General features: G+C 35.4%; 1 pseudogene; it reads left to right on the forward strand.

The window, feature by feature from the left end:
- The first annotated feature begins 11,409 nt into the window (after positions 1-11,409).
- On the forward strand, positions 11,410-13,356 carry LOC128191405 (uncharacterized; annotated as a pseudogene).
- The last annotated feature ends 3,714 nt before the right edge of the window (positions 13,357-17,070 follow it).

The raw sequence follows: 17,070 nt of genomic DNA on the forward strand, positions 1-17,070 counted from the left end.
ACAAATATTGAAACTATTTTATTTCTCAATGTTAAACTTGATTTTGAACTAAAACAGGAAGGACAAAATTGTAAGACTATGAATCGTATAGTCACCTCTTACTCTGATAGCAGATAATTTCTAAGTTCTTAACTTGCATGTTTATTTATATACATTTTATAATAATAGATATATCATTTTTTTAATAATCCATGAACATTTTGTGATTTCCCTAAATTTCATATTTCCGTTTTTAATAAAGCAGGATACCAGCATTTTCCTCAGATATATGATTTTATCAAAATGGAGTCTTTCCTACCACAAATGTAAGTGAATTAAATTGGTATCCTTAATTTTATTGTCAATTGTGCTAAATATGCTTACATGTGTTTGTGTGTGTATATATATATATATATATATATATATATATATATATATATATATATAAAGCACAAAGAAATTCACCTTGTTGGAGCTCCACCTCCGCCCCGGCCGGGGCTTGAACTCACGACCTCTGGAACCCATTCTCCTAGCAGTGAGCGGCCACCGCGCTAACCACTGGGCCATCTAGGCAAGACAAAAAATCTTGCTTTCGATGACGAAGGGAACCTAGCGCGCTGGTCGCTCACTACACGGTCGTTTGAGATACAGGTGGAATGCAGTTAAACGACAATTTGAGAGGATCGGGACGATACACATTGCATAGATATATACATATAATAAGCACAAACATTGCAATAACTCTCAAATTGACATATACCTGCCCATAGTGAATGATAAAGATATACATAAAGCACAAAGAAATTTCTTTGTGCTTTATGTATATCTTTATCATTCACTATGGGCAGGTATATGTCAATTTGAGAGTTATTGCAATGTTTGTGCTTATTATATATATATATATATATATATATATATATATATATATATATATATATATATATATATATATATATATATAACACTGTGCCGGATAATTATGCCAGTGCCAAGGTGGCATTTTTGCACCCGCTTAAGATGCAGTTTCGGAAAAAATCCATATATACCAAATAATATTGTCTAGAGAGTATTTATAACCAAGTTTGTTTTTAGTGTGTTTCACCTGACAGGTGAGATATTTACCTTTAAAAATTAATCCCATAGGAAAATGATAATTCCTATAGGAGAATTGATTCTCCTACAGGAAATTTTGACAATTCTATAGGATTTTTAAAAAGTCCTATAGGAATTATTTTTCCTATAGGAGAATGGTATTTCCTGTAGGAATTTGATTCAGACATGTAGCTTTCCTATAGGATGTTCGCTTTCCCCATCGGATTTTATCAAATCCTATCGGAATTGAAATTCCTATAGGAAGTTCTTGTATTCCGATAGGAAATTTCAAATTACCTATAGGAATATTGTTTTCCCTATGGGAAAAATTATTTTCCTATAGGAATTTATTTTTGAAAGGTAAATATCTCACCTGACAGGTAATGATAACAAAGGTGGTTGTTAACTCTTTAAGCAATGGTCTATCATATGGCATATTTGAATTTTTCATTATATGCAGCTTAGACGGGTGCAAAAATGCCACCTTGGCACTGGCATAATTATCCGGCACAGTGTTATATATATATATATATATATATATATATATATATATATATATATATATATATATATATATATATATATTGTATGTGCAAATGAAATTAATATCATAATAAAAAAAATTCCTTGATTTTATTGAATGTAGGCAATAAGAGTTATAACTTTTAGCTTTTATTTGATAACATGTCAATATTATGAAACTTGTAAATGAGAAGCAGAAATATAAATTTAATTTCCATTATATAAATTTAAATAACAACAGATGTGATGGAATGCAGCACATGTCAGAGGCAGTGTTTGTGGTACTGTGCCAGATAGTGGGGACCTCACAACAGGTGAGCATTAGGAGGGAGATACAGGACTTCGTTGAGATGGTGATGAGACGAACGATAACTAATATAAATGTGTCCAATGGGATGCTGAGTGGAAGCTATAGAGAAGGATTCCGACTGAAGGGATCAGATGTAGACTATATGTACTGGCCAAACCGCCACCGAGTGATCATGGACATGTCTCAGTATTACAACACAGCCAATACAACCTTCACTGACTCGTGCCAGATTCTCTCTGATAGTTCTGATAGTCCACCAGGATTCACTTTACTTCATTTATGACAACACCAGTAAACACACTAGTTGAATTATCATGTGTTAGAATGAACGACAGAGTCTATATATCTAGTTCTATATGGAGAGAGATAATGTGTTCTGCAATAATTCCCCATTCTACTGTACATGGACCATGTGGTAGTGGTGTACTAGGAAGTACAGAATATGACACTGCCGTTTGTTTTGTTTGTGACTTTTGGCCTGCCTCTGCCTCCTCATGGATAGACAGAAATCATTCATGGCCTGATCCTGTAGTTGTTGATGAAATTGTCAGAAATGGGTGTCACTTTGTAGCAATAGGACATCCATTCGGACCTCATGAAAATGAAGAATGGAGAATTTCTTTTTCTCGGGCAGAATATAAACTTGTGTCATCAATGAACCACTGCCAGTTTTTGACATACGGGTTGTTAAAACTTTTCTTAAAAGAAGTTGTTAATCAACAATCAGAAGACACCAATAAACTGCTGTGTTCCTATCATATGAAGACAACAATTTTCTGGGCCATTCAACAAAACACACTACCATACTGGTGTCCACAAAATCTCCTGGCCAGTTTCTGGATCTGCTTTAAACTCCTCCTTAAATGGGTATATGAGGGAATCTGTCCCAACTTTTTCATCCCACAAAACAATCTGTTTCTGACAAAGGTTCATGGCCCAACACAAAACAGATTGTTCCTACAGTTACATGAACTGTATAACAAAGGTCTGGCCTGTCTGTTACAAAGTTCCTCTATCAGGTCGTACATCGTTGATGTCCTGTACAATCCTAGACTTTCTATTTGTACAGATGAGAGTACGATGGTGTCTGAAATTGCTTTTGATGTAGAACTTTTCGGAGAATTCGGAAAAGCTCAAAATGTTACACTAAGTCGGTGTCATGCTACCAAAATGATACATGTGATGGAACAGTTAGTAGAGTTGCCAATGATACACTATCAAGTTGTACTGTTCCAGGCATATACAACCTCCGTCCTTCAGAGAACTTCTTTTGTATTACAAAACATGTACACTAACACAGGTGTCAACAAACATATGTATATTGCAGACAAACTATCCTGTCACATGCTGAAACTAACAGCAAAGTTTGGGCCCGTTTCTGACATGTTGTACATTGCCATGTATTATTACAAGACACTCAGATACAGGGAAGCTTTATCTGTTGTAGAGATGACAAGGGTCATTTTAACACAGCCATGTCTGATGTATTTGGGACATGTAGATATAGAAAGGTATACTGAAGCTGTAGGGGGACAGTCCTCGTCTACAAAGATGAGAAAGGCTGTAGCATCGAATATTTTACTTGACAACAAAATCTGTTATATCAGTGAACTAATACCAGAACAACTGTCTGCTTCACGGAACAGGAAAATTATATTAGAAATCCCGCCGTTTGTAATGTTACACTTTCTAGAGTTCTTGTGTTACAGACACATTGATACAAAATTATCACAACCAGCTCTAGATGAGCTACAGGTCCTGATCCACCATGATCAGGGACTGTATGTAGATGTACATCACAGAGACATCTCCTGGGAGATCCTGGGGATCTGTCAACAGATCACAGGGAACCTCCAGGCTGCTCTTTACTCATACCAACAGTCACTGATCACACGGTATCGATTGAACTTTATACAAACTGCTACACAGAGGAGAATACAGGATGTGGTTCAGTTAATACCACACCAGTAAATACGAGAGTCAATAAAAAAAAAAATGCGAAGACAATGCGGCTATCTGTCATATATATTTTTTCATTAAAATCATGACTAACATTCATTTATGCAACAACATTTATTTTAATGATATTAGAGGTTTCGTTCCATTTGATGAAAAGATATTTTTTTAACCCGAGTTTAAAATTAACATGTTTTGTCATCACGGAGCACGCACGATAACGTTGATAACATAACGTTAAGATGACGCAAGCACAGATAAAAGAAATCTCAAATCATTTTTTTCACCCTGAGTCATTTGTGCTTTTCACCATACACTTTATATTATCACTATATCCCTTGACATTTAATTTGTTCGAATATCATAAGTAAGTTCCTTGACGTTTTCTTATTTTTTATGCATTTCTCTTCCTTTACAGTAAGAAAATAGCTGAATATCTGACGACGTTGTTTATTCTTTTGATCAAATATTTACAGATATTCTTCTGTCACTCGTACTGTTTGATATTGCAAATACATTTACCACAACCCCCACAAAATGGGTTAGAGTAAAACACAAATGAGCAAATGATTCCTAACTTAATTTTTCAACCACTGAGACCACTGAGTATTTTCATTGTTTAATTGGCTTTAACCCGAGATAAATCCATACTTTTTATAATTGTCGTTACGCCGTGACATTCGGCGACGGCGATGCTTTTAATCAATTTTAAAGAGGACTATATTTCTTAAGTCACTGATATCTGGTCAACAAATCTATATATACCTTCATTATTTGGTACATAAATTTTCATGACAATTTTTAAGTTAAGGTTTTAATATTATTTGGTTTTAAGCCCAATTTATGGAGATATTACTATCAACATAATATGATTAATTTTTGACAGAACCCAAAGTTTGACCGTGCGCCTTGACCTCATTTTTACAGGATTAGATTTTCAATATTTCCTAAAAATAAAGAGATATCTGAATTTTTTTTATTTTAAATTGTTTGAAACAATTGTTAAATTATGTCTACTAAATTTAGTAATAATACGACGCGACATAACATGGCTATGGCAAAAGTCTTCGCATTTTTTTAACCTCATAGATCAGTCGTTTGGAATATAACTGTCTTAGAATAAAAAAAACAAAGTGATATTGATACAATCTATGACAAACTTTGCAATATAATAACTACTGAAATGGAAAAAGTTATACTTTTCTATGATGCATCCAAAAATACCCGAAAACGTATGAAATACACAAATCCCTACTGGAATCAAGAACTCTCAGCCCTATGGAAGAAGTTGCACACAACTGAAAAACGTTTACGTAAAGTTGTAGGCCGAACTGGCAGACAAGAAGCACGATTACAATTTCTAGCTACACAGAGACATTTTGATAAACAGCTTAGATATTATGAGAGGAAATACAGACTTGATTTAGCCTTAAACATTGAAACATTGAACACAGAGAATCCAAGCGCCTTCTGGAAGGAACTGCAGAAACTAGGACCGAGACGAAATGTTAACATTCCTATGGAGTATGAAGATGATGACGGAAATATTATTTACGATGAAGATTAAATTTTACAGAATTGGGAGTCTGCTTTCAAGAATTTGTATACCAATCCAAATGGAAACTTTGATGACGTTTTCTATAATCAAGCTATCCTTCATAAGAAAATCAATGGGTCCTTTATTTATACCAAACGATACGTTCAACAAATCTATTTCAATAGAAGAGGTGCGTAAAGTTATCTCCAATTTAAAGAACGGAAAGAGCCCCGGTATCAACCTTATATATAACGAAGTCCTAAGAAACAACCCTGTTATTGAAGTTCTACATGTGTTATTTATGTTTTGTTTTGAAACAGGAAAATTCCTACCATATGGAGGAAAGCCTTAATTCGTCCAATTCCAAAAGTTGCTTCAATTGACACAAGAATACCTTTAAATTACAGAGAAATCAGCTTGTTATCTGCCGTTGCAAAATGTTATAATTCTGTTTTGAATAATAGAGTTCAACAATACCCAGAAGAAAATTAAATACTCTCCGATGCACAGAATGGATTCCGGCGCGATAGATCATGTGAGGACCATATATTTACCCTCACAAACCTTATTCAAAATCGCAAGTCTACATTTGTTACATTTGTTGATCTCCAAAAAGCCTTTGATCTTGTGAACAGAGACCTTTTACAGTACAAACTTCAACTTAATGGAATCAATGGTCCAATATATGATGCCATCTCCAGTTTTTATGAAGAAACATTCTCGTGTGTATGTGTAAACGACCTCCTTACTAATTGGTTTCTTTGTTTAAATGGTGTACGCCAAGGAGACAGCTTATCTCCTACCTTATTTTCTTTATTTATCAATGATTTAGCATCTAAAATCTCACAACTAAATGTTGGAATTCCTATTGGTGACGAAAAAATTGGTCATCTGTTATATGCCGACGACATTGCCATTCTTAGTGAAAATGAACTTGAAATGCAAAGATGTCTCGATATTCTTACAGATTGGTGTATGCGATGGAGGTTAAATGTGAACAATGCCAAATCAAATATAATGCATTTTAGAAAACGAAACATTCCCCGAAGTAAATTCAATTTTAGAATAGGAAATGAAGAGTTACAGTACGTTAATCAGTATCGATATCTTGGTGTTATTTTCCACAAGAAGATGGACTTCAATACAGCGGCGGAGGTTTTAGATAAATCCGGAGGGCAAGCAAGCATTAGGGGCGATGATTTTCAAAATTCATAACTATAAAGGTGTTGGATTAAATACCTATGAAAAACTATTTCATTCTTATGTTGTACCAATTTTAGATTATTGTTCCGGAGTTTGGGGATTCAAAACATACCACTCCATAGAAATTGTTCAAAACCGTGCTATCCGATACTTCTTAGGTTTACACAGATGCGCGCCGGCAATTACATTAAATAGTGAAGTAGGATGGTAAGCACCGACAGAGGCGCTGGATATGCATGTTAAAGAGACGGAACAGAGTAATCCAAATGGATGATGACCGTCTTACCAAAAAAGTTTTCCTGTGGAGTTATCGTAACAACAGCACATGGTGCTCACAAGTGAAAGAAATTCTATATAAATTAGATTTGTGTTCCTATTTTGATTTTATCCGTATTTGTGATATAAACAAAGTGAAATCTAAATTGTTTAAATACTATGAAGACGAATGGAAATTGAAAATAAGGTCTCTACTGAAACTTGTGACATACGTAACGTTTAAACAAAACGTCCAATTAGAACCCTACATATTGTATGTAACAATGAACATAACCAAACAGAAACGGTCTTTGATGGCACAATTTAGATTTGGAATCCTTACTCTCAGAGTCGAAACTGGTCGTTATCGAAATGGACCTCTTCATGAACGTTATTGTGTTCTGTGTAAAAACTTTCATAGTGTAAACATAGATAAAAATCTAGATGAAACTGTCAACTTAAATATCATTATGGAAAAAAATCAAAGACAAACTGCCAAATATCTCAATTTGATTTATTCAGTTAGACAAAGTTATCTGTACAAAACAAAGTAAACTCATGTGCTCAAATCAGATGTATATACTATATTTGTATATTACAAGATTTCAAAGTGACATATAGGTCCAATGGGCCGGGTGTAATTCGATAATGTATAATATTGTATTGTACTATACTCATGACATACACATGTCACTATAATAAAATATTTACTTACTTACTCAGAATGAAAAGTTTGGATTACCAAAATCATATGTGTGTATTTCTCTATATATTTCTACTCAGTTAAACACATGTACAAAGTTACATCCCCACTCCAATCTACAGTCCCTAGATCAAAACTATATATACCTGCATGTGCGTTGGAGTGAAGTAACTCAGATGTGATTTTTGTTTATATGCATTCATTCTTTTTAATAATTGGAATAAAAGAAATGTGTACTTCCCTGAAGTTGTTTTATTTGGGTTGTTTGTTACCAATAAGTAAAAATGGATGAAGGAAGAAGGCATACTCTGATAAGTTTAATTAATATAATTTTCTTTTTAAGGATTAAAGTTAATCACCAATTTAAATGATTTGAAAATTTTGGTGACGGTGGGGCCTGGATAAAAGAAGGTGGATAAATAAGGCGTTTAAAAAAAAACCTGTATAAAGACGGTTAAGATTCTAAAAAACTTATAACATCAACGAATCTAATATTATTTTAAATCTTTTAATAAATTTTTAATTAATTTAATTAATGAATATTGAAGAGAACATCGATTTGAAACCCTTAAATATGTTCAATAGTTAGAATATGTCGATTTAAACTGGGGTAAGCGTATCAAAACTCCCAAATAGTGTCCTTTTTTCAGAACTTCAATGCCTCTTCTTTTATAGAATGGGTCTTTGCTTCATATTTTTGTCATAGTCCAGTTAAGGTCTAATGGAAAACAAATCGATTCCAGTCAACTTAAATGCGGAGAAATGATCCAACATATATTGAAAATGTCATTTTGCATCCCAACAATTGAACATTTTAAACAAATATCGCAAGTCCGTAAATTCGTTGCTAAAGTCGGATATAGCGCATCTTAACAACGCACTTTGTTGTGACTGAAATGGCTCAGTGTAAGAACACCAGTCATTAGGTAACCTTATATAACTAGGCTTTGTTGGTTGTGAGTTCGATACCAACAAATCAAAACTAATTTTTTTCTTATCATTTGTTAAAAAAGTTAAAACTAAACATATTGTTATAAATCGTGCTTTTGAAAACATTACGTCACATTTCAAGTTTTAAATCTAGCATCTGGTAATTATGGTGGCATATCTCTGCCTCTTGTGTGCAAGTTATTTTTCTATTAATTATGAGGAGAATACAGGATGTGGTACAGTCAATACAACACCAGTGAATAAATCAGTAGTTTTGAATATAACTGTCTTAGAATGAAAAGCTTGGATAACAAAATCATATGTGTGTATTTATGTATAGATTTCTACCGAGTTAAAAAACATGTACAAAGTTACATCCCCAATCCCATCTTCAGTCCCTAGATCAAAACTTTATATACATGCATGTGCGTTGGAGTGCAGTAACTCAGATGTGATGTTTGTTTATATGCTTTAATTCTTTGTAATATTTGGAATAAAAGAAATGTGTACTTTCCTGAAGTTGTTATATTTGGGTTGTTTGTTACCAATAAGTAAAAATAGATGAAGGAAAAGGCATACTCTGATAAGTTAAGTTCATTTAGAACCATTTTAACAAGAACTTGGACTTTGGGTAGTTGAGTCAAACTGCAATGTGACGTAGGCCTGTCTATTCCATTGTAGGCCTCTCAGGCATGGCTCTTTGAAATCAACACGATTTGTCTGGCTTTTGAGCAAAGACTACGCAATCGGTGTATATTTCACTTGAAACCAGCGTCATTTTAACTTGTTTTGACGCAAGAAATAGATCGTTATATCCTGCTGAAAGTCCAAGGTCTTGTTAAAATGGTTCTAAGATCTATTTCATACCTTTCATACGCTTCACTAATGTTTAGTAACAGATAGGGGATGTGCTATGTTTTGATGTTCCAGTTTTGAATATCCGATTCTGTTTTGTAAAACAAATTATATTGCTTCAATCAAAAATCCCTTATATTTTACTTTATAACAAATTATGAATTTGTAAACATTAAAAAAATCAATATTTAATTGCAGAAAAACCCTACTTCTATTTACCATGTACTTCAAATCAGTATAGTCCTGTCAAAGGATTTTAATCAAGAGGCACAGGAGCCACATCTCTCACCTTGGCAACAATAGCCAACAAAAGCTTTAGACCGCGTTAAAGGTTAATTTTTATTTTTCTGTTTTGATTATTTGCAATGCTTTGGGAATGCATTTCTAATGACCAAATGATATTTGAGACTCAGAGTCAGTCGTAGAGTTATCAGCAAGATACAGGGCTCGCAATTCTTTGTCATGTAAACAAGGCTCTGTTTTTGTTTTAATAGGTTTGGTATACAAGTAAAATATCTTTTGCAGCCTAATTTGTCTATCTTTTTATTCATTTTAAGCATAAAAAAATGTTCCTAATGTTCAGAAGATTCATTTTATGTCTACAACTGGAATTTTCACTTCAACATTCAAAATGTAAACAAAAGATTTGTTTACATAGCAAAGAATTGTAAGATTTGTAACTCGCTTATAATTCAACACATGAAACTAAATTTTGGTTGCCTATTAAAATTGCCATAATGAAGTACTGTAAAAAAAAAAGGACCAAAAATCGTTTTCATGCCCCTTTAAGAGTATCAAGTACAAAATCTTTAGACCTCTAGTAGAGTATACCTTGATTTTCAAAATCATGATTTGTACAAACTTACATATACATAAAATTTTTTTTTTTTTTTGAAAAGTTATCCTTGACTTAAAAGACGGATCCAGATTTTTTTCCAGAGAGAAGGGAAAAGGTTAGGTTTCGAGGGATATTTAGGTTTGCCAGGGTTGGAGTGGTGGGGGTTGGAGGGTCCGAGGCATATGTTAAGTGAATTTGCTATGTAAATCTAAGAAATTTGATTTTTTTCACTGGACGGGGGGACCTTACTTTATCTACATATCAAAGCTTTGTATTTCGTTTGTAACTTTACATTTGACTCCCAAAGTATTGTAAAGCATAAAAAAGCACCACTTCAAAATAAGAAAAAATAATATGTACTACTTTTTCCCGCAGCAAACATTTTTCTTAGATTTAAATAAAAAGAAACGAAATATCGAGCAGTTGAACCCAACTTTTCCCTTATTTTATAATATTATAACGTATTATAAGAAAAAGAAGTGTATTATATAATACAATATTGTATAACATGATATTGTATAATAAAATATATCATTGTATCACATAAAATTGTATCATTGATAATGTTAAATATAATATTGTATCGTATGATATTTTATGATATGATATTGTGTAAGATAAAATACAATTTTATCACTTCATATTGTGTAATATGATATGCTATAGTTATCTAACGTGATATAATATTATACAAAACAATATCATGTGATACAATATCATAATTTATAAGATGAAATCATATTATATGATCATACACCAATATATCATATATTACAATATTTTGATGCATAATGTGGTGTGATATTTTATCATGTGATACTATACTATATTAAAATGTTATGGTGTTGTATTATATGATAAAATGTAATTATTGTTAACACAATATTTAAGCATTGAATCATTTTTAAAAAGATAAAGTCTCATAGCTGCAGCGGTGTGTGCATACAGATTGAGTAACGCGTGTTTGCGTTTTTGCTACATTTTTGCCTTGTCTGCAAATGTGATTCATAGTGGGAAAGAAGATTGAATATGCAAATATAATGCCATATCATATTTTAGGATACAATATCATATCTTGATACACTGTAATATATAACAAAAACATTTCATTTCATTATATATTACAGTATTATATTGTATCATATGATATATCCTATGACACAATATTGTAAAGTATCATAGGATGAAATATCGTATTTCATATTACTTTGTAGAATTATAAGTGTTTACATCAATATCTATACTTACCTGCATCAACTTTTTGCATTTTCCCCGAGCTGCCTACGATCATGCCTGAACTTTTGAGACCACCCCTGTGGTATCATCTAGTGTTTACCCATAATGCACAAGCATACTTCCGTTTCAGTTTTGTTCGGGCATTCGAGAAGAAAAGCCGCGTGTTTTTCTTCGATTAAAATTTCTTAAGCCTGCGGTCTTAAAATGTCTGATTCATTTAAAATTTGCGTAAAATGTAATAGAGAAATGACCGTTTTTGATGACCACGCAGAGTGCTATAGACAGAGTTTGCAACGAAGCATTTCCATGCGAAGTTTGCAGTAAGTGGTCAGAGGAAAAACGGACGTTGATCAGAAAGATGATCGAGCGAAAGAAATCTGAAGCGGGAAGAAAGTCAGCTACATTGCCAAAATCCTGAAATTCCCTCTGTGGGGAATAGTGGCAATCGTTCTGATAGTCAAGTTTCCTCTGCGGGAAACGTAGCTGCATCAGAAATTCTTTCTCCGACAGAAATGAGTCAAAATGGCGGCGACTTGACGCAGGGTTCAGTCCCACCTCAAGTAGGTAATTTTCCGCCTTTCGTGTTGGGAAATTTCGAAGCCCAACGACAGCAATATCAAGAGAATTGCATGAAAAGGTTGATTGACGCTAGTAGAATTAAAGAGTTAGTCCAGGATTCGAATAAACAACCGACTATTGCTATTACGTCTGACGTTCGTTCAGACAGGGCGTGTAACAGGTTCGATAGATTTCGACCGTCAGATGATCAACGCTCCAGAGAATCGGATGACGATGTTCTAGTAAGCCACATAGGTGAAACTGATCAAGTCTTAAGCAATTCACTTGATGATGTTATTGATGTTCACGAGGATAATCGTTCAGAGTTTGATAACTCTGTCTTGGGTTCAGTACATATGCATGACACAGACTCTAATGGTTCATGCATGGTAGACTGGAAAAATTTTGTTAAAAAAGTGTCTACAGAACTGAACATCAACTCAGTTGATGCCTCTGAAACTCTGAGCCAATACTTCAAATCATACATGTCAAATCGTTTGATTGGGACAAAATCATCTACCCCACAACAGTCTTTGCCTATGGATGGGTACATTTTAAACACATTAACAGATGTTGATGAAGAATTCCAGCGAAAAGGTGCGATGCGGACTTATAAAGCATCAGATGATGAAAAATACCGAGTCACTTCTTCCGACTTTGACAAGTACTGCACAACGCCGCGCCTTGATGACAACATTGAGGACAGCAGTTTTACAACAGGGAGAAAAGGAAACAAAAATTCTTACCGTTTCCGCAACCATATGTTGCATTCACGCAACAATGAGTTATGGAAGACAGATCAAGGATCTCGACTTCCTCTAAGAGAGTTGACATATGCCTTTTTAATTACGTCCTACGTTGATAACGTTGTATCTGATGAGGACAAAACAGAGGCCCTACAAGCACTCATGCAGGTGTTCAAGTCAATGGCTGATGTTACTTCCCGCATGTTAGTGGGTGCAGTTGCAGCCCGCAGTGCCATTCACATTGAGGATTTGGCTTTTAAAAACAAAGCAAGTGAAAACAAACTCCTTGTACAGACAACTCTGAATCCTAAGCTCTTTTGTGGGAAGTATTTTGATATTCTTCACGCAAGTGCAGAAAGTATGCGCGATGCTAAAGAAACACAGCACCTGAGGGGTTCAAAGCAGAGAAATAATTCAGCCCTCAGTTCTGCAAGGAAAAGAAAGAGAGATGATTCAGTGGGCACATCGGAACCGAAAGAACAGCAGTCATCCTTTGCAAAGAAGGGAAAGTTTGCTGCAGAAAAGAATCAAAAGACTACTATAGGAAGAGGACGAAATTTCAATTCAAAAGGTTCCTTCAGAGGTCAAACTCGTGGCTCTGCACAAGATTGTTTTGGGTTTCGCCCACCAAAGTAAATTTGATGGATCAATCAGAGACTCGACTCGAGTTGCAGAAATCAGCCAAAGTAGGCTGTCGGATCATTTCGTACCACAGGGAGTGGATGAAAATTACATCCGACGATTGGATTAAAAATAGTCCAGGAAGGACTCAAACTTGTGTTCATAAAACACCCTCCAAATACAGGAGTAAGAATAACAAATGTACAAGATGTCGTCCAAAGACAATATATTTTAGAAGAAATAGAAAGTTAATTAGAAAAGCATGCCATAGAGATTCAGAAGGTCAGGGGTTTATTAGCACCTTTTTTGTTGTTCCAAAACGAGACGGAGGTTACCGTCCGATTCTCAATTTGAAACCGTTAAATATATTTCTCCAAAATCAACATTTCAAGATGGAATCTCTAAAGTCAATAATACAGGCTCTGAATGTAGGAGACTGGGTGGCATCAATAGATCTAAAGGATGCATATCTACATGTTCCAATTTATCCAGAAGACAGGAAATACCTCAGGCTTTGCATAGACACTATCCATTATCAATTCAGGTCAATGCCCGTCGGTCTAGCAACAGCCCCAAGAGTGTTTACGAAATTAATGGGGGCAATAGGTGCACATCTAAGAAGTCAACAGATTTCCATTTATATGTACCTGGACGATTGGCTTCTCAAAAATGCAGATCGAATGACATTAGTTCATCAACTAAGGAGAACTTTGTTTCTGCTGATGGACTTGGGCCTGGTAATAAATCAATCCAAGTCAATTCTGCAACCAACGCACCAGATAACTTATCTTGGAGCACTATTCAACCTCCAACAGGGTTAATGGTCTACCCCAGTTTGGACCGTTTTCTCAGTCTGCGTGGGGCAATTTCTACCATGGTTATGGAATCTTTTATCCCAGCACGTACATTCCTCAGAGTCCTTGGTTTAATGGCAGCCTGTATAGATTTGGTACCTCTTGCCAGACTCAAGATGCGTCCCATTCAGTTCTGCCTTCATTCCCAGTGGCGTCCACAGGTGGACGAACTGGATCATATGATTCAAATCGACAGTTTCCTCATCCCACATCTTCTCTGGTGGATAGAGATATGGAATGTTCTGGCAGGGACGTCTATTCTGAGCTTCAGAGCAGACCTAACCTTGTGGATGGATGCATCAACTTACGGGTGGGGAGCCCACCTAGAGGATCGCAATGTGTCGGGGAAATGGACGGTGATAGAACAGTCATCACATAAAAATCTGTTGGAAATCAGTGCAGTGGAGAATGCACTTCATCACTTCAGGGACAATGTCAAACACAGGCAAGTCTTGCTGAGGACAGACAATTCAACAGTAGTGTCTTACATCAATCGCAGGGGGGACAAAGTCTGCAGCCCTATGCGTGATGACATGGAGGATTCTGCATTGGTGTCACCTTCTCGGGATACAGCTCAACGCAGCTCACATTCCAGGGAAAAAGAATGTAATAGCGGATCAGTTGTCCAGAGGGTGACAAATTCCCAAGATGACAGAATGGAGTCTCAACCAAGAAATAGTTCAGCAGATTTTTCGAGTTTTTCCCACTCCAAACATAGATTTATTCGCAACAAGGGAAAACCGGAAACTAGCAGTGTTTTGTTCTCCGTTTCCAGACCCCTTGGCATGGGAATGCGATGCGCTAGCTATAGATTGGACAGGAATGTTTGCATATGCATTTCCGCCTCCCATATTAATTCCGAAAGTACTCAGGAAAGTGGAACAGGAGTCGTGTGTTCTTCTCCTCATCGCTCCGTTTTCACCAAGACAGTCATGGTTTCCAGACCTACTACATCTATTGGTAGACATTCCAAGGGAACTTCCAATAATAAGAGACATGTTGACTCAAAGAAGAGGGCAGTTCATTCATCCAAGTCCAGAAAGTCTGCTCATCCAAGTCCAGAAAGTCTGCATCTGGCGGTTTGGAAAATTTCAAACAACAAAGAACAGAGAATAGATTTTCTGAGAAAGCTAAGTCATTTATCTTCAACTCCCAAAGACAGTCAACAAGAAAAATGTATGATGCTAGAATACGAATCTACAAGGAATGGTGTGCCAAGAACCAAAAGGATTCAGTTGAGGTCATGTAGCTGATTTAGCAGACTTCTTCATCTATTTGCATGAAGAACGTAATTGTAAGCCAAATACTTTAATGGGTTATAGGTCAGCGATAGCATCTATGCATAAGGGTTGGAGCAATAGTTCTGTCAGTAACAACACTGATCTGTCAAAGTTAATAAAAGGAATATACAATTCTGAACCTAATGTACGACCATTACTTCCAAATTGGGATTTGCCGACTGTCCTTTGGAAGTTATGTGACTCCCCATTTGAACCGATGAATTCATGCGATATGAAGTACCTTACATGGAAGACAGTGTTCCTTGTAGCTCTGGCAACAGCATCAAGAGTAAGCGAAATTCAAGCTCTTTCAATTGGAGAGTCACATTTACGTCTTGAGCAGAATGGAATACGTTTATTACCAATTATACAGTTTTTAGCCAAAACTCAGAGATTAGGAAAGCCATGGAAACCAATATCCATACCAGAGTTTAATAGCTTTGCAACAGACAGTAGAGACTTGCTTTTGTGTCCTTGTAGAGCACTTAAAATGTACCTAAAAAGGACAGAGTTTTCTCGTGGTGATGAAAAGTGTTTATTCTTGACTTACAAATCGGACTCAAAAACACCAGCATCCAAGAATTCAATTTCAAGATGGATTGTGTCACTAGTAAAGTTTGTGTATAAACACAGTGAGATGTGCGTGCACATGATGCAAGATGATTGGCAACTTCATGGGCCCTTTTCAATGGTGCAACTCTAGAAGAAATTCTACAGACAGCTCATTGGGCAACAGAAAACACCTTTATCTCATTCTATATGAGAGATGTTCCTCAAGGAGAAGCTCGCTTTGCCAAGTCATCAGTTCTTGATACATCGAGATGGGCAAAAGAAAAAGAACAAAAATAGAATATCTGTTTGGGTGAGTGTATTCTTTATTTTACTATTATATGATAGTGATTGTAATCTCCCGCCCAATATTTCTGCTACAAATTCTGCAAAAAGTTGATGCAGGTAAGTATAGATATTGATGTAAACTGGAGGTTTTTAAAGGTAAAACCCTGTTAACGAGATATCTATACTTACCTGCATCACCCACCCCTGTTCATTGGGTCCTAGTTGTGTAGGCCCTCACAAAACTGAAACGGAGGTATGCTTGTACATTATGGGTAAACACTAGATGATACCACAGGGGTGGTCTCAAAAGTTCAGGCATGATCGTAGACAGCTCGGGGAAAATGCAAAAAGTTGATGCAGGTAAGTATAGATAACTCGTAAACAGGGGTTTAACCTTTAAAAACCTCCAATCTAAAATACCGTATGAAATTAAATTTTGAGTATCATTTTTTTAACAAGATACACGACATTGTGTCAAATCACACTACAGTATCCATGAATATCAAGGAAGATTAACTTTCATTTTCATAAATTAAGATAAAGATTGTCTCATAAGGGTGATGCCCCGTCTCAATGAGCTTCGTAGTCTGTGATTACGTCTGTTTCATTATTCCTGTCGAAGAACTAATGGTTATAACAATAAGAAAGAGTCCTAGAGGCCATATTACTCACCTGAAAAACAAAAATCACACTCTTTTTATCTATTTATTCCTATGTAAAATTCACCCCCACCCCAAGTTGTCAGGTCCCACCCTACG

This window comes from Crassostrea angulata, chromosome 7 (genome assembly GCF_025612915.1).
Source record: "Crassostrea angulata isolate pt1a10 chromosome 7, ASM2561291v2, whole genome shotgun sequence".
Classification (NCBI taxonomy): Eukaryota; Metazoa; Mollusca; class Bivalvia; order Ostreida; family Ostreidae; genus Magallana; species Magallana angulata.